The sequence below is a fragment of the Eptatretus burgeri genome, chromosome 2 (assembly GCF_056783735.1).
Source record: "Eptatretus burgeri isolate ZD-2024b chromosome 2, Ebu_testis_v1, whole genome shotgun sequence".
NCBI classification, from domain to species: domain Eukaryota; kingdom Metazoa; phylum Chordata; class Myxini; order Myxiniformes; family Myxinidae; genus Eptatretus; species Eptatretus burgeri.
Genome location: NC_140962.1, coordinates 79,128,684 through 79,154,804, shown reverse-complemented (window position 1 = coordinate 79,154,804; position 26,121 = coordinate 79,128,684). Strand labels below are relative to the sequence as shown.

Here is a 26,121-nt window from a genome sequence, read left to right as displayed (position 1 = left end):
CATCGAGCTGCATTATCTTCGTGTTGTAAACGTTAATGATATTCCGCTTAAACAAAAGGTCAATATCTAAATTGTAAGTCATTAATGGGCCAATGTTTCCACACCGAATTTAATAAGGATAAATATGTTTGACATTTCTTTAGGAAACACAATCAGTCTTGTGTCAGCGAGTTGTGGTCACATCACGGATCATGAAAATAGTCATCGTTACGTGTTAACGCGTGGAATGTTATACACTATATCGGGTAACGCGTGCCATCATTCGTGCTTCCATTACCACTCAGAAGAGGAGTGCAGATGTGCAATTCATCCTGAAAATTCGCCACACTTTCAAAAGCGTTCCTGCACTTATCTTTATCAAATGTACAAAGTACCCTGACGGTTCCAGTTTAATGTTCCCCCTTTTTACATGTCCATCGACATATCACATATGTAAAATCACCTTATTTTAACTGCACTCACCTGGAAGAGAGCTGTCTAATTTGTGCCCTCTTTCTTTCCACTTCATTTACATTACCTTTCCTTCATCTTCCTTGTCCTCGATTCTCCTTTTCTCACACATATTCATTATATGACTTGTGTTTGTTGCATAGCTTTAAAGGTATATATTCTCAAGTGAATATTATTTGAAATATTTAGATAAATATTATTCCAAAGTTGTACCACATATGCTGGATGTGTGTGTGTGTGTGTGTGTGTGTGTGTGTGTGTGTGTGTGTAAACACACACACATACACCATTCTCTCTCTCCTCTCTCTCTCTCTCTCTCTCTCTCTCTCTCTCTCTCTCTCTCTCTCTCTCTCTCTCTCTCTCTCGCAACCAAATTTCTTTGTTCCTTATGCACCGCCACCTCTTTTAAATTTCAAACTCCAAACTCGGGATACAAATACAACTTTGTGTTGGGAGTAACACAGGCTATGTAGCCACAGCCTCATGCGGGGTTAGTGGGCAGAGGGGGTATAAATTCTCTATGTAAATGAGTACCGTGTAGCACCACCTGGTGATGATGGTGGAGGCTATTACAAATAAATACAGATATGTAAAAACAAAAAACACCGTCAGTCCATCCATGAAGCTGTGTGACTACATGTCTATGAATTTCGTACTGTTTGTCAATTGCACCCTGACTTCACACCCATACGTCTATTAATTACAAGTACGTACTGTTGGAATGTACTTTTCACCCCTTTAGACTGCTGAGACCCCTTCAACTGTTGTATACCCTTAAGACCCCAAGGATCTATCAACCCTGAGGACCCAAAAGAACCAGATGGCCCAAAAGTCCCTGATGACCCAAAAGATCCATCAGACCCAAAAGACCCAGATGACCCAAAAGACCCAGATGACCCAAAAATCAGAGATGACCCAAAAGTCCCCAGAGGGCCCAAAATACCCTGGACCCAAAAGACCAAGATAACACAAAGGTCCCCAAGGAATCAAAGGTCCCCAAGGAATAAAAAGACTCAGAGGATCCAAAATACATGGACCCAAAGACCCAACTGACCCAAAAGACCTCCATGACCCAAAAACCATTTTGAGCTTTCGACCACTTGGACCTTTTTATCTGTATCTTTATCTATAAACGCTATTCTCTCTTGGTCTCTCTCTCTCTCTCTCTCTCTCTCTCTCTCTCTCTCTCTCTCTCCCTCTCTCTCTCTCTCTCTCTCTCTCTCTCTCTCTCTCTCTCTCTCTCTCTCTCTCTCTCTCTCTCTCTCTCTCTCTCTCTCTCTCTCTCTCTCTCTCTCTCTCTCTCTCTCTCTCTCTCTCTCTCTCTCTCTCTCTCTCTCTCTCTCTCTCTCTCTCTCTCTCTCTCTCTCTCTCTCTCTCTCTCTCTCTCTCTCTCTCTCTCTCTCTCTCTCTCTCTCTCTCTCTCTCTCTCTCTCTCTCTGTCTCTCTCTCTCTCTCTCTCTCTCTCTCTCTCTCTCTCTCTCTCTCTCTCTCTCTCTCTCTCTCTATCTATCTATCTATCTATCTATCTATCTATCTATCTATCTATCTATCTCTCTATCTCTCTCTTGCAGGGCCACATCCTTGAAGTTACAAACTCCAAACTCAGGGTACAAATACAACTTGGTGTTGGCTCAGGCTGGGTAACATAGGCTATGTGGCCATGGCCTCACACAGAGATTTGGGGGGGGGGCATAAATTATTGATATAAATTTGTACCGTGTAGCACCACCTAGTGGCAGTGGCAGAGGGTATTACAATTTCCATTTTTACCTGGGCAAATCTGAGGTTAAAGCACTCTTCGCACAGGTAAATTTGTCATCCTTTTCTTTTCCACCCCTCCCCCCCCCCAAAAAAAAGCAGAGGGTGCCTGTCAAAGTGTGTGAGATATTTTGAGTGGGTAGGGACATCAGGACGGAACGGGTAGAGGGGGTTGGTGGTCGGGGTTAAAACATTCTATGCACAGCTAAATTTGTCTTCCTTTCATTCTCCTTCTCATCCATTTTATGGTAAACAGTATGACTAATTGGTCCGTCAGTGAAGCAATGGGTAGGCTCTGATAGTGTATTTATAAATATATCTTGTATATTAAAAATGTAATGAAATTGCCATTGGCTGTAGAGCTGGTTTGACTTCACCGACAATGGTCAAGAAAAATAATCCTGCGTCCGCCCAGTTGGTTTCTGGGAAGTCGAAGACATCTTCAGAAGTCTCATATTCGCAACTTGAATTATCCGAGCGATATTACCATGATGTATTATGGACACATAAGCAGAATGCATGTTTTTGCTTCATGTGCGTAAGCTGAGTTATTTTATCATTATTATTATTATTATTTTTTGAACAACGATCGAGCCAGTAGCCTGGGCAATACACCAGCCAAATAAATGGATGAGCAATTTCCAATTTGTATAATAAATGAAGGTTTTGTACATAATTAGTCAGAGTTGTCAAGGCTAAACAGTGTGAAAATACAGAAGTGATACATCAACAAATGGCTCCTGCAGGGGTGTGTTCGATAACCAAACAGCTTGCAGAGCGCTCACCAAGTGGCTTAAGCACTGAAGCAAGCACTCCATCAAAACAGTGATAAGGAAAGGCTAGCTTGGCAAGCCATTACAAGCTTATTGGTAATGGATTCTGGTACAGTTCACCAGAGGACCTGGGCTCGATTCCTGGTCTTGGTGCATTGTTTTCCCACATATACATATTATGCATGTTTGCCTGTTCATTTGTACAATTGTATTACTACGCTCCCTGTGGTGCACTAATAACGGACATGGATTTGTTCCCCCACGGGGTGGGCGGGAGACCCTCTCCTGGACAGGCAGTCGCTGCTTCTATGGTTGACAGTGAGTGTCCCGGAAGCAGTGGCGGAAAGACAGTGGCGTTTCTATCTGTGGGAGAATTGTGTGCTCAGCCATTGGGTCACCCAGATAGCCCAGATGGCAAAAGCGCTGGTTTGGGTTCACCAGAGGACCTGAGTTTGATTCCTGGTCTGGATTTGTGGTTTTCCCATGTATACTTATTATATACAGGGTGTAACAAAGTTCTGGAATCAGAGGTTAATTGTGTATTTTTGTGTAACAAAATTCAGCAAAGTTGGCAATGGAATTCATGATAAGTTTCTCTCTGGCTTAAACCTCCAGTATGTAAAACGACCAGTTCAGCTTTGTCTTGCATTGTGTAATCCATTTTCATTGGTTCCATCCTGAGAAAAAAAACAAACAAATCAATTAACCTTTGATTCCATAATTTTGTTACACCCTGAAAATAATAAGTACACATGGAAAAACTACAGATCCAGACCAAGAATCAGTCATTGCTTTGTAACATCTGAAAATATTTTTTACTCTGTCATTATCCAATTTATTTTGCCTTCCTCACTCCGGAGATGTCCCCATGGAGAACCACCTTCGCGCATTGTCAAGGAAGCTTGCAGAGATCGAAGCTTGAAGACAGCTCCAAGCAAGCACTCAAACGAAATGGTTTAAGAAACTTTTAAAAACGAAACATTTAATTTTTTTAATGTATAGCTTTCTCTGTTAGTGACGGGTCATGTAATGAAAGCAGATCATAGAAATGGGGAAATGTCAAAATAAAATTGCATATTTTCAGTTTGCGAGCCACTGCCTGAGGGATTGCATGACAATTCGGGGCCAAAAGCAGGTGATTAGGGCCTGAATTTTGTTCAAGTCGATCGATATATTCAGTGACAGTGCGAATGTTTGCCGTGTATGGCCATGGCTTGGAAACAAATAACTAAGCAGCTTGCATAGCGCTCACCAAGTGGCTTAAGCATTCAAGCAAGCACTCCAATGAAACGGTTGATAAGGAACGGTTGGCTTGGCAAGTGATTAGCGATCGCCAAACGGTCATATAAACCCGGAGACGCCCGGAATGTCAAGCCATGTCTGAATTGGACAAATTAACACTTCTCTTTGTCAGTCGTAACAGCTGCTGAAGTTAATAAAAAAGTTAAAAATTTTGAAATTCGGCTCAGATTAAAACATTCGAGAGGTTATGGCATGTGCGGAAATGAAATAAAGCCACAAACGCTGTCTCTGGGAGTTTATAAGCATTGCAAAGTATCCAGCAAATCGTACGTTTGATGATCAGGCATTCGATGATATGAGTGAGGAAAATTCAAAAAAAACCTTTATCATTAAAAAGTAATTACGGCCTGTTACAACTCGAGGCATTGTTGAGCAGGCCAAAAAGAAGATAAATTAAGACCCCAGTAGGGGACAAGGATAACGCCTCGATAAAGGATAATTAATAAGGCCGTTGATTATCTTCAAAAGTGTTTACATTTAAATAAACACCCAATTTTCATTCATGCACTACCTGGGATTTCCCTTAGTGTGCATGCAAAGTTTTGGGCCGCTACGTTTAATGGTTTTGGAGTTATGGAGTAGAGGGACGGACTGACGGAAGGGCTGATGGACGGACATACACAGACATTTATTCGTGTAGATTACTGCATGAGAAATTAAATGCAGTTCAACATGGTGTTTTACTTTCATTGTGATAGTTTACCACTAAAAATGCTTAACTGGGTCGATTCCCTTTATTGTGTCGAACCTTACTAAGTATGTATCATGAGGAGGGTGAAGACAATGAATGTTATGTGGACATTTAAACTGCAGTCTGAAGTTGTGTTTTGGTGTTCAGTTTCATTAGCAATAGACCTATTTCCTGACGTCTTCTTCACACAATGTGGACAGATATTTAATTTAATTTTGTGTTGTGTTCATTTGGCATTTGAGTTATTTCATTGACTGTCGATTGATTTCTTGACCTCGATGACTCCTTCCTTGCAAGAGCACAACTGGATTATTAGCCAATGCTTCATCTGCGACCCAATGATTACCATCTGGAGGCAGCATGCTCCTCCTCATGTTGGATGCTGATGAGTGCGCCGATACAAGATGTTTATTACACATAATAGTTGTTGATAATAAGATAATTTTTTACACTTTTGTGCAGTAATTTAAATGTTTGTCTCCATATGTGTTGTGATTGTAACTAAACCATCACCCAACATCATTTTTAATTTGTAAATATTTTATTTATATTTTAACAATTCTATGCTTGGCCAGGAACTTATTGCTCAACAGTTGCACAATTCAGTGGTCGTAATTGCATTTTGAATCATATTTGATGCTTTTTTGTACTCTGGCTATTACAAACTATTACCGGAAGGGGGCCACGTAACCTAAGTTTATTATGTCGCTTAATGAATCATTCATTTTACTCTGTTTTGCAAGTGCTGAACTTTATTTTTATTTCCTCTCGTGTTTCACCAAACTTGTCTATTGACGACTCGTTTCATTATATCTGTCAGAAAGCTAATGCGAAATACATTTTTTTGAAAACTAAAACTCCAAATTATTACTTTATTTTCCTTAGGCATTTTACACTTTGATTTAAAGGAATGTTTGCTCCATTGTCCTATTTTTGAAGAAACAAACGATAGACTACCACCAAATGATGCAGTGCACAAGAGGTCTGAGAACCCAATTTTCCCATGGGAGCAATTCTTCGATAGACTTGGCATGTGAACCGCATAGTAATGCATGTACTCGGTGTGCAATGAAACATGATTTAGGGTAAGTGATCATCCCCTAACTCATACAAGACAAATGATTCCATGCACAGGTTCAGTTTGTTTAAAATTCAACTCATGGGTGCTTTTGTCAGAGTTTTTGCATCGTGTGGCCCAACCTGTTGGCAAATTTCCATTGTTTAAAGCACCTTATGGAATGGTGCTGCCACATAAAAGTGTGAAGGGATGGCTGCATTTCCACCAAACATTGAGAGTGTGCTCTCTCTCTAGTCTGACACCAAGGCTTTACGTTCAGACTTTGGTATGATGATTCTCTGGGGCCTGAAGTGTTGGTAATCAAATAATTTGGGTGATTTACAGCACAATTAGGCTCATCTCTGGAGTAAACAAGACAGATGTCTTTTGTTATTTGGAATGGATTTTATTCTCTTAGTAATGCACTTCGAGTATTTACAACCCACAGCCATTATGAACTTTTCTCGCACGACACAATATACAGTTCCAAGTGGAGTATTAGCTATAGGCTCCAGCTTTAGGTTATTGCAAGAGAATGTCCAGGCAGAACTGAATCCTTGGCACTGCATGCAGTGCAAAGCACCATAATGCAGTTGTTCTCAATAAAGAAATGCAGTGATTAAAATAATTTAAATATTTTGTGGCAAAATTCTCAGGCATCATCAAAATGCAGAATCTGCAGTACCTGGAACTACAGTACCTACTTCAAAATGTGGCATGTTGACAGTATCATAAGAAAGGAACAAGCTAGGTTCATGCAGGGATAATATGTTCACATGAAGACCAATGGAATGAATGAGTTGTAACCCTTAACCAATCATTCATTGACTTTGACAAGGTGTTTAACAGTGTGAATAGAGAAGCAAAGTGGAAGATACCGAGACTGTATGGAGTACCAAATACATTTGTCCGGATTGTTTGGCTGAGGACAGAAGGAAGTGGAGGAGTATCGTATTTGAGGCAGGACAGAAGCTTTGTGCCATTGGACCTCACCCCATATAAAGGAAAAGAGGAGGAGTTGGACAACATAAAAAGAACCTATAATGAATACAAAAGCAGTGTAGTTTACAACAATATGGTGTCATCTGAATTTGAAGATACCACAGGGGTCAGGCAAGGTTGCATGTGGTCTCTATTCCTGTTTTAGTGGTCATTGGACTGGGTGTTGCAGAAAACAACTGAGCAGAGAAAGAACGGGATACCTTGGAGGAACCAATTTGAACAGCGAGAGGGACTCTGCTTTGCAGATGATATCTACCTGATCTCACAATCTTTACGTAGCACACAGTGGAGAGTAAATAGGTTACAGGACTACAAGGTACAAATGGGGCTGAAAATGAACACAGCCAAAACAGAAAGCATGAATATACATGCCACACACCAATAATGACATCATGTACAACCATTCACCAATTAGAGAGTTTGACGAGTTTACATATATGGTGTCCGAGGTTACCATGATAGGAGGGGGAGATGTAGATGTACTACAATGGATACAAAAGGCAAGTGGGTGCATTAATGAGACTCAAGGTAATTTGGAAATCCATGTAAAACACTAAAAGTAAGCTGAGGATCTTTCACAGCAACATGAAGTCAGTCCTATTTGGATTTGAATCTTGAAAAATCACCAAATATATAACATGGAAACTGGGGCCTTTCATCTACAGCAGCTATATAAGATAATGAGAATCTTCTGGCCTGAAAAGGCGAATAAGAAAGAGGTCGAAAGGTTAACAGGGAGGAAAAACATCAGAGAAGAGATGAAAATTAGCAGGTGGAGATGGATTGGTCACGTGTTGCGCATGGAAGATCAAGATATAGCGAAAAGGAGCAATATGTGGAAACATGACCGGAAGAGAAGGGTTGGACGGTCAAGAGAGACCTGGTAACGTACCGTCGAGAAAGGAATGAAGGTGACCTGAAATAATATCAGAACATGGGCCCAAGACAGACAGACAGACAAAAGTAGCGAACATTCAGAAGAAGCTCCATATGCCAGGTGGCATGATTGGATAATGAGTAAGCAAGCAGTACCTGGAAGTCAGGTTCTACTGAGAAAGTCAAATAACGAAGGTGATGCATATCATTGCTTAATTAACAGCAAAACGCCCAAGATGGTTGTTAACAAAATTTGATGGTTAGTTTATCTATAAATATTTATTTTGATCTGAAAATATAAAGAACTGGAAAGGTAAAAACGTTGTATTGCTTGATTTTGCCTTAACATTGTCAACTCTTCCTTTCCATTCCTCACCCTCCTTATAATTACAGGCACATTTCAGAGTTGGAATTATATGAGGGTGGTTTAAATTTGACCTGGACTTTTGTGAAATCAAAGATTGAGCAATGTAGACAAATGACTTAAGAGTTTTAGAGCAAATTTATCATTTTGTCAGATAACCAATACCCCAAATCCTTTATTTTATGCTTTAATACGTGTGATGAAAATCAAGATGGCAGCAAGTAAGATTACAGGGAGGATGGAGCAGGGAATAATTGTAAAAGTTTCTGGTCAAAGAAAATATCAAACCTGTTGAAATCTGCAGATAAATTGTTGCACAGTCTGGTGGCGATTGCCTGTCGACGACCTCCATATTTGACTGGTGCAACGATGAATGTAAAGTATTGAACCACGCGCTCCAAGACCAGCCACGCGATCCATTCCACAAACATAAACTGAAATGAGGATCTCATTTTAATTGACTGAAGAGCTTCTGTTCATCATTTCGGTTGAGGAGTGAACATTAGTGTTTATAGTGTTGAGAATATCATTCTTGATAAGTTAAACTTCTAAAAGGTTATTGTGAGGTTTGACTACACTGTTGACTACAAAACAGAACTACACTGTTTGATATATAGGTTTATAGTAGCAGAAGAAAGAGAAGAGTATCAATACCAAGATAATTGATATTTGATCAAAACATGTTTTCAGTCAAGGTTTTATCCAAGCTATGAGCATGCATCAGTCTAAAACATATTGATGATTTTTGAAGTCATTTTTGCTCTGTGATGAAACAAGGGATACACTTCTGCACTGACTGCACTTCGAAATTAAAGACTGCAAGCATGCAGTGGTGCCAAACTGAATCTCCACCACTGAAGAAAAATATAAACAATGTTTTGTGGTAAGGTAATGGTGTCTATGTTTTTGGATATGCAAGAGATGCCTCACACTGATTTCATGAATATGAGAGAATGAGCAATGCGCAGTACTACTGTGACCTTCACGATGAGGTTAAGCTAGCACTAATATGGAAGTGATCTGTTCTCTTGTTAAATGATGTTCTTCTTCTGTGTGACAGTGCAACATCTCACACAGACCACAGCTCAGCTGATGATGGCTACTTTTCAGAACATGGGCTTGAAAGTTCACCACCTCTCTCTTACAGTCGATATTTGTCACCTTGGGCAAGGCTTTCTCGAAAGATGAAGGAGGCCTTTAATAATCATCTGTTTGATCCCCTGCAAAGCACCTCAGGGATGAGAGTTGGTTCTTGATGGATGACACTTTTGAGACTGATGTCTTGCACTGCCTTCGTACACGTCCTGAAGGATTAGACATTGAACGCATATGAGAGCTACCACACTGATGGGATAAAACTCGAGAACAGCTTGAAAAGTAATGCAAGTATTGTTTTTGTAATTTTTACATACAATTTGAGTTATAAACATATTATAACAATCCACATACAAACACACTTCCAAGCAAAGCATTTTCATTTACCTCGTATTGATCTTAAACATTAGCTATTGGATGGTATCAGTAAAGCGACTTCAGGCAATTAAGTATGTCAAATGAAGGGTGATAGATTATGTTTACCGTTTTGGGGAAGGAAGATGTGCTTAAAGTATGAGCATGGAGTATTAGAGGTTTTTATTAGTACAGTATTAGCAGGTTTTTAAACATTAGTTTTGAGTGCAATCAAAGTTAAAGAGGGAAATGTTCATTCAGGGAGGGGTTGTGTTGTGTGTCAGCATAGGCCAAAACTCGAAATGACTGATTCAAAGATCAAGGGTCAAAGATTAAAGTGGGGCTAACAGGGTGGACGAGAGGTATGCACACTTGCCTCTGAGCTGTCTTGCATGGGTTCAAATCTCGGCCCATCTACAAACTGTTGCCTTGGTGTCTCGCAGGCAGAGAGAGAGACATCAGTGTGTGTGACATTCCTTAGAAGGATGTTCAACTGGGTGTCCCATCTGCCAGCGTTAGTTCATGGATGTTAAAGATCGCATGGTGTCATTTGTGAAGAGAAGGTGAGCTATTGTCAGCACACCTGAATAAATTCCAAATTCCTGCCCTAACCTACAGGGGGTGTTGCCTCCCCGGTGCCAATGATGCTACTTGGAGACATGTGCTGCATATGAAAGAAGAAGAAAGATTACAGTGACTGGATCAAAGACCAATGGCCAGAGAGAATAACAGAACTACACTGTTTGATATATAGGTTTATAGTAGCAGAAGAAAGAGAAGAGTGAACGGTCGTGAGGCTTAATAAAAACTGAGGTGGTAATAAAAAAAAAAATTAGTTTCATTGCATCAAAATAAGACAATTGGTGAGGTGAAAAATCCTCGTTTATCTGCGATGCTAATGGGTCAAGTTTGAAAATGGGTTTAGTTATTTTTGCCTTAAGGCTTAAGATGTCTGTCGCGTTTTGAGAGAGAAATTCCACAAATGATTTTTAGCGAATTCCCGGCGGAAGATTGAAGTGTCAAGCTTTTGGCTGAGAAAGATCCTGTTGTTATATGAAGTGGTCACTCTCTCTCGTTTTGCTAATCTGAGAAACATGGATATTAACCCGAGGGTGTGTGGGGTAAAATCTGGATGACTTTCCGCAACACAGGCCCAATCGGTCCGGGAACTGAAACGGATAACTTCCAAAACATATTGTTATTTCTATTTTTATTGTTGTTGTCATGCTTTTATGTATAATGTTTAGTCTCATGGATGATGTTTGCCAAAAAAAAAATTTTGAATCTTGTTATTGGAAGAAAACCAAAAAAGGTAATGTTTATTTTTATTTATTTATTTTAATTGACATTTTAAAAATTATTATTGTTTTTTTCAATACAAAGCTGTGGCTAGTATTGAAGTATTTGCTCAAAAAATGTCGATTCACTGACGTTTTTGTTTTTTTGACTTTCCGTCAGTGGGCTTTCTGTCATATCAAGAGACCAGGACATGAAACAAAGTAAGCTTGCAAAAAGTATTGTTATTTCTATTTTTGTTGTTATTGTTATGCTTTTATTACAATGTTTAGATTCATGGAAGATTACTTGGTCAAAAAAGATGATTAATTTATCCTATTATTTGGAAGGTGTACACTCGGTCAAAAGTTTTAGAACACCCACATTTTCCCAGTTTTTACTGAAATTTAAGCAGTTTAATGTTTCAATGTACTCTAAAATTAAAGCATCGAACAAATGAACAATTGCAGATGAAAAAGAAATCATGGAATCATTTTGTTGAACAAAATTTAATCTAAATTTTTGATTCATCAAAGTAGTCACCTTTTGCAGATTTAACAGCCGAACATACTCGTGGCATTCTTTCCACAATGGAAATCAAATATTGTTCGGAAAGTTCTTCCCAACACTGTTGCAGAAGTTCCCACAAATGTGTTGCACTTGTAGGTTGCTTTGCTTTCACCCTTCTGTCCAGTTCATCCCAAACCAGCCCATGGGGGTTAAGTCTGGAGACTGTGCTGGCCATTCCATGATTTGAAGCCTACCGTCTTGTTCTTTTCTTCTAAGGTAGTTCTGACAGAGCCTGGAGGTATGTTTTTTTTTTATGTCGTTATCTTGCTGTATGATGAACCCCTAACCAACTAGGCATAGACCAGAGGGTACAGCATGGTGCTGCAAAATGCTGTGGTAGCCCTTTTGGTTCAGGGTTCCAGTCACTCTGTGCAAGTTGCTGACTCTGGATCCAGCAAAAGAGCCCCAGATCATCACGCTTCCTCCTCTATGTTTGACAGTTGGTGTCACACACTGAGGAACCATCCTTTAGCCTCCTCGACGGCATACAAAAACGCCTCCTTTTTTAACAATTCTGAAATTTACATTATTTTTCAGTTTTTGGTAACCTAAACTCTTTTTTTAACCTCTGGCAGTTTACCACTTAGCTTTGTACCATTTCAGGTTATTCACTGGACTTAAACTGCTTAAATTTCAGTAAAAACTGGAAAAATGGGGGTGTTCTAAAACTTTTGACCGATAATCTATATGATGTATGTATTTTACAAGGTCATACTAAAGCCATGGATGCAGAAGATGATTCATTCAAAAGACATTTATTTGCACAAAACAAACAATCAAATGCAAAAAAATTTCAACAATAAATGATAAGTCCTTCATTGGAGACATTAGTCACACATAACATGGCTGTGCCCCTTGTACACATGCTCTGCACATTTCTTGCATGTCATGCACATCAATCACACATGATGGCAATCTTTGCTAATTGGGCAAGAAAAACACCTTTTCCTTTTTGGTGGACCCTGCTCCTTGCTGAGTGACACCATACAAAAATCCATTTGGAAGCCAGGGATTATTTTGCAACCTGTTTTGCATGTGGTAACACCAATTCCAGGACAAGTTTGCTGAGGAACAAACGTCGCTTGTATGTGAGGCCTTGACCGAATTCTGGATGCTGTGCTGTGAATAGCACATAAGCATTCAGACTGGCCACATCCAGGACGTTGTACCACATGGCCATGGTCCATCGGCAGGTTTTCCCTTTTGCAGTTGTAGTTGCGGACCAGCTGGCCCATGGCGTCCGCACCCACTTTTCCACTCTTGTCGGAGGTGATTATCTCGGGGTTGCTTTTTCTGCTCCCTTCCACTACTACTTTGTTGTGGTGCATTGGGCTCAACAATATGATGGCTCTTATTTTTTTGGAACAAAACTCACCATCATCACATTGCTGTTGAATCCAAATTCAGCACTGTGAAGCTCTCGTTCTTTGTTGGGCTTTATCAGCACAGGGATATCATGATTATTTTGGCAGAGCCTCCCCACAAGTATCAGTCCCTTTGAAAGCAGCTCTTCAGCAAGAGGCGCACTGGTAAAGAAATTGTGCATGGTGATGTTGCGACCATTGTTCCTCAATTGACTACACAATTGATGCACAGCTTTTGCTCCCAGATTCCTCTGAGTTTCTTCGCCATGCTGTTTTCCTGTGTAGACCATCCCATCAAGGGCATACGAGGACCTTGCATCGCACACCCAGAAAATCTTTAGCCCAGATTGGCTGGCTTGTTGGGAATGTACTGGACGAATTTGCATCACCTTCTAAAGGGTACCAGCTGTTGATCCACTGTCACACATTCATAGGGAACAAACCTCTTATGGCAATTCACAAGAAAAAGCTCCCAGACAAACCAAAGGACCACCATGTGGACCGTTAACAGACAAAATTCTCTCGTTCTGTCATCATCAAACCTCATAACCCGGAAAATTTCTTCAAACCTGTTATTGGGCATTGTGGCTTCATACATCAGATTTGAAAGATGATTCTCAAAAAGCTCATGCAAGGCTACACCCCCACTAAAAGCGAAAGGGCCAAAAAAGCCAGAAGCTCTTCTTTTGAGACAGCGGTGGATGTAGTTTTTTTCATGTGTTGCCGCTGCCGTTCTGTGCCCTTCAAAGTTGGAGCTCTTCAGAATGTCGTTTGTGACAAATATACCATGCATCTTTCGGTGACATTGTGGTATGTCCAGGTGCAGGACCTGGTCGGGTACTCATTATATTGTGGCTCGGTGATTTCCCTTGAGGTTTAGGGTTTCCGCTCCAGTATGTCCCATTCCGACTGGTTCTAATGGTTCTTTTGGTGTTGTCCTTGGTTTCCTCTTCAGACACATCACTGTCCTCACTCATGCTTGATGGCAGCAACTCAACTCCTTCAAGAGCTGATGCTGTTTGCAAATCTTGTGGCGGAGGACACACGGAACTCGCACCCGGTTGGTAATCTAGGTCCGAATGAGGTTCTGAACACTCTGATTTGTCGTCGGTGCAGGGGTTATGTTCCACATCCAACAGTGCAGAACCTCATCTGAAGTCAGACTACGCTTCGACGTAGCGGTGAAATAATGCCAAAAATAAAAAGTCAGGTATGCGTTCCCAAATTTCTGACATTTCAGAAATTTGAGACATCTCATATGCTAACATTACATCATATCACCCGATGACATGTTTTTCCTCCATCCAACTGACATACTTTACATGGAGACCATTTTCCATTTTGAGGAAAAGAGCCCAAAACCATTGGATTAGTTAAAGTAACGTCAATGACCAAATACACATTGATTGGATGTTTCATTGATAAAATAAATAAGCCACCATGAAACCAAACAATTGAAAACATAAAATGAAATAAAATACTTACTATAATTCATGGAGCAGTGTTTGTGGGGTTTTTTTGTTTGTCACACTATGACTCTAAAAGTTCTGGGCAGATTACATCCAGAGTTGCTTCAGAGGATCATCACGACCCCAATTCATGTGTCAGGGTGTTTTTAACTTTGCCGGTGGTCTTTTGGGGGGGGGGGGGATGCAAATTCTCTATGTAAATGTTTATTGTGTAATGCCTACCACTCCAGGTGGGGGAGGATATTACAAGTCTCCACTATTTACAGTACAGTATTTCTGTCCCCACGTTTTCCAGTGCAGTGAAGCATTTGAAATTATCAGCAGAAGCTATGTTTTTGCTTCATGCACGTAACCCGGGTTTTTATTTATTTATTTATTTTTGCTTAAACAGAGCTGTCAGTTGACTATCCATCCATCGATTGGGACCATACTCACCATTGATTCACCATTCAACCCTCAAGATGGAGGTTTACCTCAATTACTGGTTTACATTGGGTATCCTTGGGAAGGTGAAATCGTCGAAGATTTCCTGTTATGTAAACGTCTGGAAACTCGGACAACTGGTAAAGAAATCTTTCAAGCTATTGATTAATACATGTGAGAACATTGTTTATAGTTTTCGGATTGTATCGGGATACGCACTGACAGTGCACCTTTATTGACGGGAGTGCACAAAGTTGTGATTCAGTGGGTAAAACAAGTTTCCCCAGCAGTCCGAGTAACCCACTGCATTGCGCACAGAGAAGCCTAAACAGATCACCATTTAGAGCCATAACTATACACTGTTCTGGCAGACACAGTGAAAACAGTAATCTTTGTTGAAGCAAGGCCACTTAATTCTCGTCTTTTTGCTGCACCATATAATGATATGGGAGCTGATCACTCCCAACTGTTGCTGCACACCGAGATCCACTGGCTATCACGTGGATGAGTCTTGCGATGAGTATTTGAGCTGCACAAGGAACTGGAGGAATTCTTGACAAACACAAGCTTCAGCCATGCAGGCCAACTCAATGACTGACTTTTTCTTGCTAAAATTGCATATTTAGCTGATATATTTAACCTTCTGAATGATCTCAGGATTTCACTGCAAGGCAAAGATACGAACATTTTGATGCTTAGTGAATTTGAACACATTTAGAAGGGTCTGCTTTTTGACAGACGACACCCAAACACCCGATGTGTGACACACCACTATTAGTCTGGTATACGAGGTCCATCTAAAAAGTAACGGGACTGACTTCACAGAAATTTTATTCCAAAAAATATATTTAAATCACAGCTTGTCCCCTTCAAAATAGTTTCCCTCCTGTCTCATACACCTGTCCATCCTCTTCTTCCCGGCTTTGATGCACCCCCGGAAGGCTTCTCCTGGAATCCTCCGGAGCTCCGTCATCATGGCCTTTTTGATGGCCTCCGCATTAGGAAATCGGGTCTCCTTGATCACCCCCTTGAGCTTGGGGAATAGGACAAAAATCACAAGGGGCCAAGTCTGGCGAATATGGGGGTTGCTCCAGAGTGGGCACGTTCCTCTCCACCAGAAACTGTCAGATGCTCAGGTCACTGTGAGCAGGAGCGATGTCATGGTGGAGCACCCAGGTGTTGTTCTCCCACAGATCCCTCCTCTTGTCCCGGACTGATCTCAAGAGGCGCCGGAGGAGCTCCTTGTACACGTATTGATTCACTGCTTGACCCTATGGTAGAAACTCGAAGTGGACGATGTCCTTGATGTCAAAAACGCGATGAGCATCACCTTGACCTCCGACTTCGACATCCTTGCTTTCTTTGGTCTTGGTGATGCCAGACTTTTCCACTGACGACTCTGCCATTTGGTCTCGGGATCGTATTCGAATATCCACGATTCATCGCCAGTAATGACTCTCCCGAGCAGGACTGGATTGTCCTCGAAGCCCTCAATAATGTCTTGATAGACAGTGACTCTTTGCTGTTTCTGGTCCTCGGACAACAGTTTGGAGACCATCTTTGTGCACACCTCGCACATTTCGAGATTTTCAGTGATGATGCTCCAGACAGTGTCCTTGTTGATGGAAAGTTCCTCAGCAATCATCCGCACCATGAGTCGATGATCTGCGTGCACCATCTGCTTCACACGCTCGATGTTGTCTGTCGTTCTGCTCGTTGAAGATCTTCCAGACCGTGGATCATCTTTAACCTCCTCCCGTCCCTCTTTGAACCTCTTGTGTCATTAAAATGCACATATATGTGACATTGTTTCTTCCCCATAGACTTGCTGCAACATTGTGACGGATTCGGAATAGAAGGTGTTTTGCCAAGCTTGGCAAGAAACTTCTGATTGGCTTTCTGCTCACAACTCATAACGCGACAACTCAGACTTGACATCGTGTCAAGCACGACCTGTAAAAATCACACAATGAGCGCAGTCAACCATCACTAATCATTTATATTGCTGGAATGTTGCGGAAGACTGTGACGCAACCCGTTCATCCAAGTTGTGTAAGTGGAGCACACAGCAGGCTCAGTCCCGTTACTTTTTAGACGGACCTCGTATGCGCATAAAAAGTAGTTTTAAAATGTTGTGAAAAAGGGGATAAGTGGTCCGTACGTAAAATATAGACACCAAGGTGGTCCATGTATTGAAAAAGGCTTGGAACCACTGAGCTTGAATACTGAATGATTCAGGACACAACAGGCCAAAAGGAATCGTAGAGCGAGGGGGAAACACCAACAGCAGAGTTGAAGGGCAAAATGGGGTAGACTTGAACAAGAAATGGGTGTGGGGAGGATGTATAAGGTAGACAAGTTGGATACAGTCTAAGCAAACTCGGGAATAAAAACTGGAAATATGGAGGGAGGTGGGCTTGGGGTGAGGGAGTGGTTAATGGGGGTAGAAATGATCAAAGCTTTGGATGATCTGAAATAGTGGTGAACAGTTATCTTGAAGACTTTGAGGGTAGAATGAGATTGAAGAGAATGTGGAAATTGGTTCCACACGCAGGAAAAAACTGGAACAAATGAGTAAAAGTAAGTGATTCTGGGAGTTTCACCAGAATGGGGTTGATGGTGGAACGTGTGCCCTGTAGAAACCTGGGTTGGGGGGGGGAGGGGGTGCAAAGCATGGAAAGAGCAGAGGGTGCAAGACCGGAAAGGATACAGTCGAGACAGAGACCACCGACCGGTCTGCGGTGCCAAAGTGAAACACCCATCGACTCTGCTTCATCGTGATATATTGCAATAATCTTGAAGCCCTTGGTTTCCGCAACATCAAGCTGAGCAAAGTGTGAGCAGAGGTGCCATCCCAGAGGGGAGAGCAGGACTCCATCAATCTGTGGATGAAGGCCTTGTGGGTGGATCGGAGTTCAGGTGTGCCAAGGAAGGACATTGCATGATGCAGCATGCCCAGTCGGTGACTGGCTTTGGAGTCCAACCTAGAAATGTGGCTTGCCCAAGAAAGATCATGGCTGATAGTGACACCCCCATGAGTTTGAGTGATTGCACTTCCTCCAGAGGATTGTTTAAATGTGGATAGGGAGGGTTTTCCATGTGGTGCTTTCTGTGAGTGAGATCGTGAAAGTGTGAGATTTGACAGGATTGAAAGACATATTCCAATCGGTTGACCAGCTTGTGATTTTGACTGAAGAGAGGGAAGTGGCTGCTGCATGACTATGTGAAGGATTATATATGTCATGGCAGAGGGTGGAGTGTCAGGAAATTGATAAAGGGGACTTCCCAGAGAATCAGAGAGATTGTTGATGAAGATTAGGAATAGGACTGTGCCGAGAATACTCCCATGGGGCACTCCAGCCTTGACAGGGGGAGGAGATAAAAAGGATTCTGTTGAGTGCCACACGTTGGCTACGAGAGTAGAGGAAGCCATGGGTGTAGCTGACCTCTGATGCCATAGGGCATAGGCAGTGAGTTTGGAGAGCAAGGCAGGATGCCAGACTGTTTCAAAAGCTTGAGATATGTCCAGAAAGACAGCCCTGATTGCATGTCTGACATTGAGGGCCACCATCCATTGTTGGGTGAGGAGAAGCAGCATCCCCAAGGTGTGGAGTGACCTGGCCTGAATCCAAATTTGTGATCTGAGGTGAGGAAGGATCCGTTGGAGAAAATGAAGGATTTCATATCAACTGATGCATTATATGACCTTGATGACGATTGAAAGTATGCTAATAGGTATGTAATTAATGGTATTGGTTTTTCCACAATTTTTATTCCCCGCCGCGTGGCGAAAGCGGGATATTGTTGTCACCCAGGTTGTCCGGCCGTCTGTCCGTCCGTCCGTCCGGGCGTCAACATTTATAGCTGTGAGTGCGATAACTCATAAACTGTTCGCCATATCGATTTGAAATTTGGGTCACACATGTACCACCTGAAAAGGAAGAACCCTATTGATTTTGGGCGTGGCCGGATCCAAGATGGCCGACTGGGGCGGCCATCTTGAAAAAAATGTTTTTTGTAATAAATGGAAAACCGCTTATCTGATTTCAATTATTTTTGGTTACTACGTTCCTCACCCCTGCGGAACTTTTTCGAGTTGGTGACCAAATGGTGTCTTGTTTCCAATTCACCTCCCTCATTATCTGGAATATGTATGACCTTTTTCATTCAATGGCGGGGGATTCACCATCTCTGATGGTATATTTATGAAATGTCGTGATGTTGGCTGATTTTGAGGCAGATGGAAGATTACCTCGGGAAAATGTTCGAGAGAGAGAGAGAGAGAGAGAGAGAGAGAGAGAGAGAGAGAGAGAGAGAGAGAGAGAGAGAGAGAGAGAGAGAGAGAGAGAGAGAGAGAGAGAGACAGAGACAGAGACAGAGACAGAGACAGAGACAGAGACAGAGACAGAGACAGAGACAGAGACAGAAAAAACAGAACAGAACAGCTTTTTTGGACATGTGAGCTGATTCCGTCGAGTCCAGTTTCAGAATTAGAGTTGAGGGTTGCCAGAAACTTCTTCACCTTCTCAGGTGTTAAAAAAAACAAAAAAAACAGTCCAGGACCAGTTGGGTGTGACTGGGTTGGGTGGGTCCAGAGATCGAGGGGTTGTGGGCACAAAATGTGGAAGCAAACACAGAACTGAGGCATTCGGCCTTCTCACGAGCAATGCCGGCTGTGGTGCCATTTGAAGAGAGGGAAGGGATGGAAGGGGAGCATATACCAGAGACAGACTTCAGTGCCACCCAGTTTTAGAGGAGGTAAACAAGTTTGCAAGTGGACACAATTGTTATGGGCACCCCCATTGAAAAACAGTCATTGACTTGAGATGGATTTGTTTGGTTTGGTATTGATGAAGCGCAGGAATAATGGGCCAAATGGCCTCCTGCATCAAAGTTCCTTGTTACATTGCATGTGTTTACCTTGCTTTAAAATTCTGAGGTTTTTTTTATATCCATCTGATTTAAAAAAAAAACACCATCAATGACAATGATCTCATCCATGTACATCACAAAATGTTATGTATGATAGAACTGCACCCAAATTAAGGAGGGGACAAAAAGCAAACAATGTCCACCAGGATGTGGGGGTGGGAGTGGTGGAGGCGGGGACATATTGTGACACAAGCATGGAGTCTTTACAGAACGAACTGTTATTTCACAATGCTTGCCACAAAATGCACAGAATTCCTTGAAACAATTTGCACAGGTGCCAATAATTTGAAGCCATAATGTAGCAATGCGACTTTTCTATATGTGTTTCCTCACTACGATATAGGATTATTAACCTATTATATGATTAAAGGATTTCCTCAAAATTTTATTTTCCATCTGATTTTCCACTGTATATTCTCAAGTAATTTTATGCTTCACTGCTTCATGTTGTCGAACTTTGTGCATTCCTTTGTGGTTTCTTCAAACATACAATGACTATTGAGGCAGCAGTGTATACTCTCACTTGGAATTAAAACAAAAGTTCATCCTCAAAAAAACACCCATCAATTTGATATCATAAAAATATGTTATACCTCGATACAATAAATGTCATTTGTTTGAATGGAATAATCACTGTTTCTCTGCAAATGAGCTCATCTGGGCATTTCTAAGTACTTTTTATGATGATGTCATTTGTAAGAAGTTTTGCAGTGACTGCTTGATAGTGAGTGCTGTTATTCGTGGATGATCTGAAGATTTCCTGTGAAGTAGGATAAAGAGTCTGTGAGCTTTGCCTTTATTTGGCTTCAGCCTACAAAGCAGCTATTCTGGGATTGCTGAGGATCTTTGATATTTTAGATGAATTCTGCTGTGATTAAATAATATACTTTGTGCCTTTGGTTTTGTTGTAATACACCTGGAACTTGACTCTCGCATAGGTTTACAAATTTCAGTCTTCTTTCAAATCTGGCTATTGGAACAAAATGTCTTTTGTAACCATTATGTATGATCTATTGTTACAAAGTGTGTGTTTGTTGTTTGTTCACCAATGACTCTCCAGTGTTTAATGGATCTCGGACCAAGCAAGGCATGTGTAGTCAGGAGCCTCTGGGAGATGTCAAAAGCATGTCCATGTCTTAAGGTTAGGGTTTTGGCTCCAGAAACATTATATAATGACATAATGTCACCTATGAGATGTGATTATTTCGCCTTGAGGCCGGGTCCTCTTGCCATAATTGGAGCGACTGTACATTTTTAACAATGAGCATCCATGTAAGTAACCATGTCTTGCAAAAGGTGTCCCATGCATGTGACAAGCCAGGTACAGCAGTGAAGCAGAATCATTTTGGCTCCTGGATAATACGAGCCTATCGGCCTAACCTGCAAATACCTTTATCCCATCATTGGAGCATGTGAACTGGTGCACCACTTATTGTTGATTAAGCTACTTTCAGCTATATAGCCATCCTTGCCTCTTTTCCTGTTACTGTTTGACATATACAAGGTGCTATACATATAAATGTCCTCATGTGAAGCAGTGAGATAATTTCTCTTTTGAATTTATTTATGCTTTATTCATGTGGCAATCTGTAAACCCAATTTCTGATGATAGCCCATTCAAATTCAACTGTGATTCACATTGGCGACCATGAAGGTAAAAGTAAAGTGCATTTTGTCGTTTTATGTATTCGCGGATTTTAATTACAACATCTTAATTATTGCTGCTTACAAAATCCCAATTTCGCAATTTGTGATCTGTGATGCAGGTTAAGATTATTATGTAACAACATTCATGTGCTGGTCATGCTGTCAACTTTAGGCGGCGTGTGATCTGCGGTCGTATTTTGCGGCACTCGTGTTTTAAGGCATGGTTTTTGATATTTTGACCAATGTCCCTGTGGCTCTCCACTTGACCCCCTTCAATGGCAGGTCTATTGTTTGAGGAAGGATATAGTTGCCATTGAAGGGGTCAGGTGTAGCCACAAAATATATTTCAGGCTTCAAATACAAAGCTACGAGAAGACGCTGAAGGAGACTGGTCTTTTTACTTTACAAAGGAGGAGATTACAAGTGTCATTACTACTACTACATTTCAACTGAGATGTTGAAAATAATGAAGGGCATAAATAAAATAGCTTTTTACTTTTTTTTACGAAGTTATATAGTGACAGCACTGGAGGACATAGCTCGAGTTGAAATAAGAGGGAAGTTGATGAAGTAGTAAGGCGGAGGTATCTCACTCAAAGGGTCATTCATGTTTGAAATGGTCTTCCTAGGAAGGTGGTAGCAGCAGTGCATTTATGGAGGTTTCAAATGGAATTGTATAGGTACCTTGAAGCAATGAGGGAAAGAGGGGTACAGAGGAGCAGGCAGATATGGAAGTCCAGCCAGAATTGAAAGTGGATATGTACGAGGAACCGTGCATACCCAGAGGCAGATGGCACTGGTATTTCTCTTCAAATTGAGCTTTCAAAAGGCATTTAGCAATACAGAGAATTCAAAGCCAATATTACTAATTTAAAATGATCACGAGAGAACTTGCCAGATGCAAATTATACATTGGCTTTTCACAATGTCCATCGAGAACTACCCAAACCCACAACATTCAATATGGCGCTCATTCATAAACTCCTTTGGGTGATCTGTAGGTGGGGGTTGTCATGCATATTTCCTATCATCTGTGCAAATGCAATGCTCACCTACCTGCCATTTCTCCCCTCAAAAGATAAATAAATCAATGCAACCACATATGTTGTGATTGTTGATGCCTTGTCTCAGTTGTACCTCTGTGCTAGGGCACTGTTAACATTCCCCCTTCCAATTGAGTACAGCATAGATAAGGATGGATTGAGTTTGTGTTTTTGGTGGGGTTGATGTCGTGGAGAGAGAGAGAGTGTCCTTGTTTTATTGGGTGATTGCTTTGGGTTGGGGGTTAGGATGTGGCACAGGGGTCATGAGGCCATTGGTCTACTTCTGCATTGAGATCTTGTATTTCCTTTTACTTTATCGTTTGCTGGAGAAAATTGTTAGAATATGATTCATTGTTATTATACTACTACTACTACTACTACTACTACTACTACTACTACTACTACTACTACTACTACTACTACTACTACTACTACTACTACTACTACTACTTGTTTAACAACCCTGATGAATCCTACAATATAGTGGGGTCGGTCGAGAGGGAAGTTTGGGCCACATCTTTCAGGAACCGGCTGGCAAGCCCTGACATTTGATTTGAGCTGATTTGAGCAGAAATTTGAAAAGTGGCAAGTGATGGGTTTCTTCGCAAAGAACCTCAATGCAAGAGGAGGATGTTTGGCCCAGAAAAGCCTGAACAACTGCCAACCTATGGTTGTTTGTCTGATCTCGATGAATATCTTCTAAATCCTGAGCATCAAGCAAGGAAGCAGCAAGTACCATTTATAAAGTCCTTTGTATGTCTCATCTGGGGTGCAAACCACTGACCTCCCAGACTCAAAGTGAATGCTCTAACCATTATGCCACCAATTCTGGATAACTTGCCGACTCTTCATGAAAGATTTGACGATCTAGCATCCACCAACTAATGCTAGCGGATGGGTCGTCTGCTTGACATCCATCCAAGGGATGGTACACTCTGTGATTCAACTCCCTGCTTGTGAAGCACCGATCTGAAAGTTCAGAGTTGAGCTGAGACTAAAACCCAGATCAGCCAACTCAAAGGTAAGTACACTATATAACTCTTCACCATCTTACCAGGTTGATTAATGCCACAAATAGTGTATAACAGAACATGTTAGCATTGATTCACAACTAGTTTTTGTGATTATGCATCTGATTTATTACATTTTCAGATATGTGTGTGTGTGTGTATGTATATATATATATATATATATATATATATATATATATATATATATATATATATATATATATATATATATATATATGTATATATATATATATATATATATATATATATATATATGTATATATATATATATATATGTATGTATGTATATATATGTATATATGTATATGTATATATATATGTATGTATATATATATATATGTATGTATATATATATATGTATATATATATATATATATATATATGTATATATGTATATATGTATATACATATACATATATACATATATATATATATATATATATATATATATATATATATATATATCTTCTTCTTCCGGCTGCTCCCGTTAAGGGTCGCCACAGCGGATCATCCGCATGATCCGCATATTGATTTGGCACATGTTTTACGCCGGATGCCCTTCCTGACGCAACCCTGATCGCCTCTTACGAAACACAGGGATATGATACACCTATTTTAACCAGGGTATACACCGGCCCAGTACACTGGTACTCACTTCGCCGACCTCAGAAGGATGACAGGCTGAGTCAACCCCCTGGTGTATTAATTCAGTGGCCCAACGGGGCTTGAACTCAGGACCTTTTGGATCCCAAGCCGCTGCCCTAACCACTGTGCCAACACCAGGCATATATATATATATATATATATATATATATATATATATATATATATATATATATATATATATATATATATATATATATATATATATATATATATATACATGCATATATATATATATATATATATATATATATATATATATATATATATATATATATATATATATATATATATATATATATATATATATATATATATATATATATATATATATATATATATATATATATCTGGAAAAAATTAAGAGACCACTGCAAAATTATCAGTGTTTCTGGTTTTACTATTTATAGGTATGTGTTTGAGTAAAATGAACATTTTTGTTTTATTCTATAAACTACTCACAACATTTCTCCCAAATTCCGAATAATAATATTGTCATTTAGAGCATTTATTTGCAGAAGATGACAACTGGTCAAAATAACAAAGATTCAGTGTTTTCAGACCTCAAATAATACAAACAAAACAAGTTCATATTCATTTTTAAACAACACAATACTAATGTTTTAACTTCAGAAGAGTTCAGAAATCAATATTTTGTGGAATAACCCTTATTTTCAATCACAGCTTTCATGCGTCTTGGCATGCTCTCCACCAGTCTTTCACATTGCTGTTAGGTGACTTTATGCCACTCCTGGCACAAAAATTCAAGCAGCTCGGCTTTGTTTGATGGCTTGTGACCATCCATCTTCCTCTTGATCACATTCCAGAGGTTTTCAATGGGGTTCAGATCTGGAGAGTGGGCTGGCCATGACAGGGTCTTAATCAGATGGTTCTCCATCCACACCTTGATTGACCTTTCTATGTGGCATAGAGCATTGCAGGCCCGTAGCCAGGGCTCAGTATTAAGGGGGGCATATGAACTGGATGGGGGGGCACAATTATTATATTTAATCTTTTTGATAGCCCGGTATACTATTGTATTCATGCAGCATTGACACATCTATACTGAGGTTGCCGTCGCATACTAACCAAATTGATCTCAGCTAGATTTAATATGTTCCGATGTTTTTGGCCTAAAATTATTCGAATGCAGGAGAGCCGCAACAAACTGGCACATTCACAATGCAGATCTTCAATGATTAGACAATTGGCACCAATTCAGGTGCATCTATACAAGGTGTTGTGAAGAATTGGCATTAGAAAATTAATATACCAGAGATACAATAACTAAACGGGGGAGGTTGGCACCAGAATCAGTGCACTTTGAAATAAGATACAGTAGTCTATGACCTGCGATCATCACGTTAAACTATCAACAGCAAATAGGACCAGACTGAAGATACCACAAGGTCCGCATTTAAATCAGTCAATTACACAGAGGTAAGGTTATGCACAAAGCACTGGATATGGGATATGCAAAGCACCAAACACATTTAACTTAAACATCAGAAGTACAAAGCAGCCGACCACGGCGGGTGCTGACCACAACCACACTGCAACCACAACCACACTGCAACCACAACCACACACGCATCACCAGCAGTCACACACACAATCTGAACGCCTCGTATAGTTTTTATACCGCTGTAATCGCTGTCAGAAGAGCTGCAGGCGACGTGTCTCGGTGTGGAATCTTGTGAGGACCTTCTCCTTCCATTCATTCAGGCATTTACGTGTGAGGTCTCTCTCGAAGGCCAGCCATACCAGTTCGGTCCATGCGCCATACACGCAAGGCACATGGACCGTCGATGGTCAGTGAAGACATTCCTCAATGTTGAGAATGAGTTTTCACACATGGCAGTGGACGCACCAAATGTTAGTCCAAGTCTCATAGCAGTCACTACACTTGGCATGGCTTCCAGCGTTTTGTGGTATGTTGAGAGGAGTTTTGTGTTGTCCATCTCTCGTTTGGCTGCTTTTCT

General features: G+C 40.7%; 1 protein-coding gene across 11 annotated transcripts in view; it reads left to right on the top strand.

Moving 5' to 3' along the window:
• The window catches only part of LOC147032393 (zinc finger protein 385D-like), a 722,012-nt gene that overhangs the window by 310,630 nt on the left and 385,261 nt on the right, over positions 1-26,121 (top strand). The gene's annotated exons all lie outside the window — the stretch shown is intronic.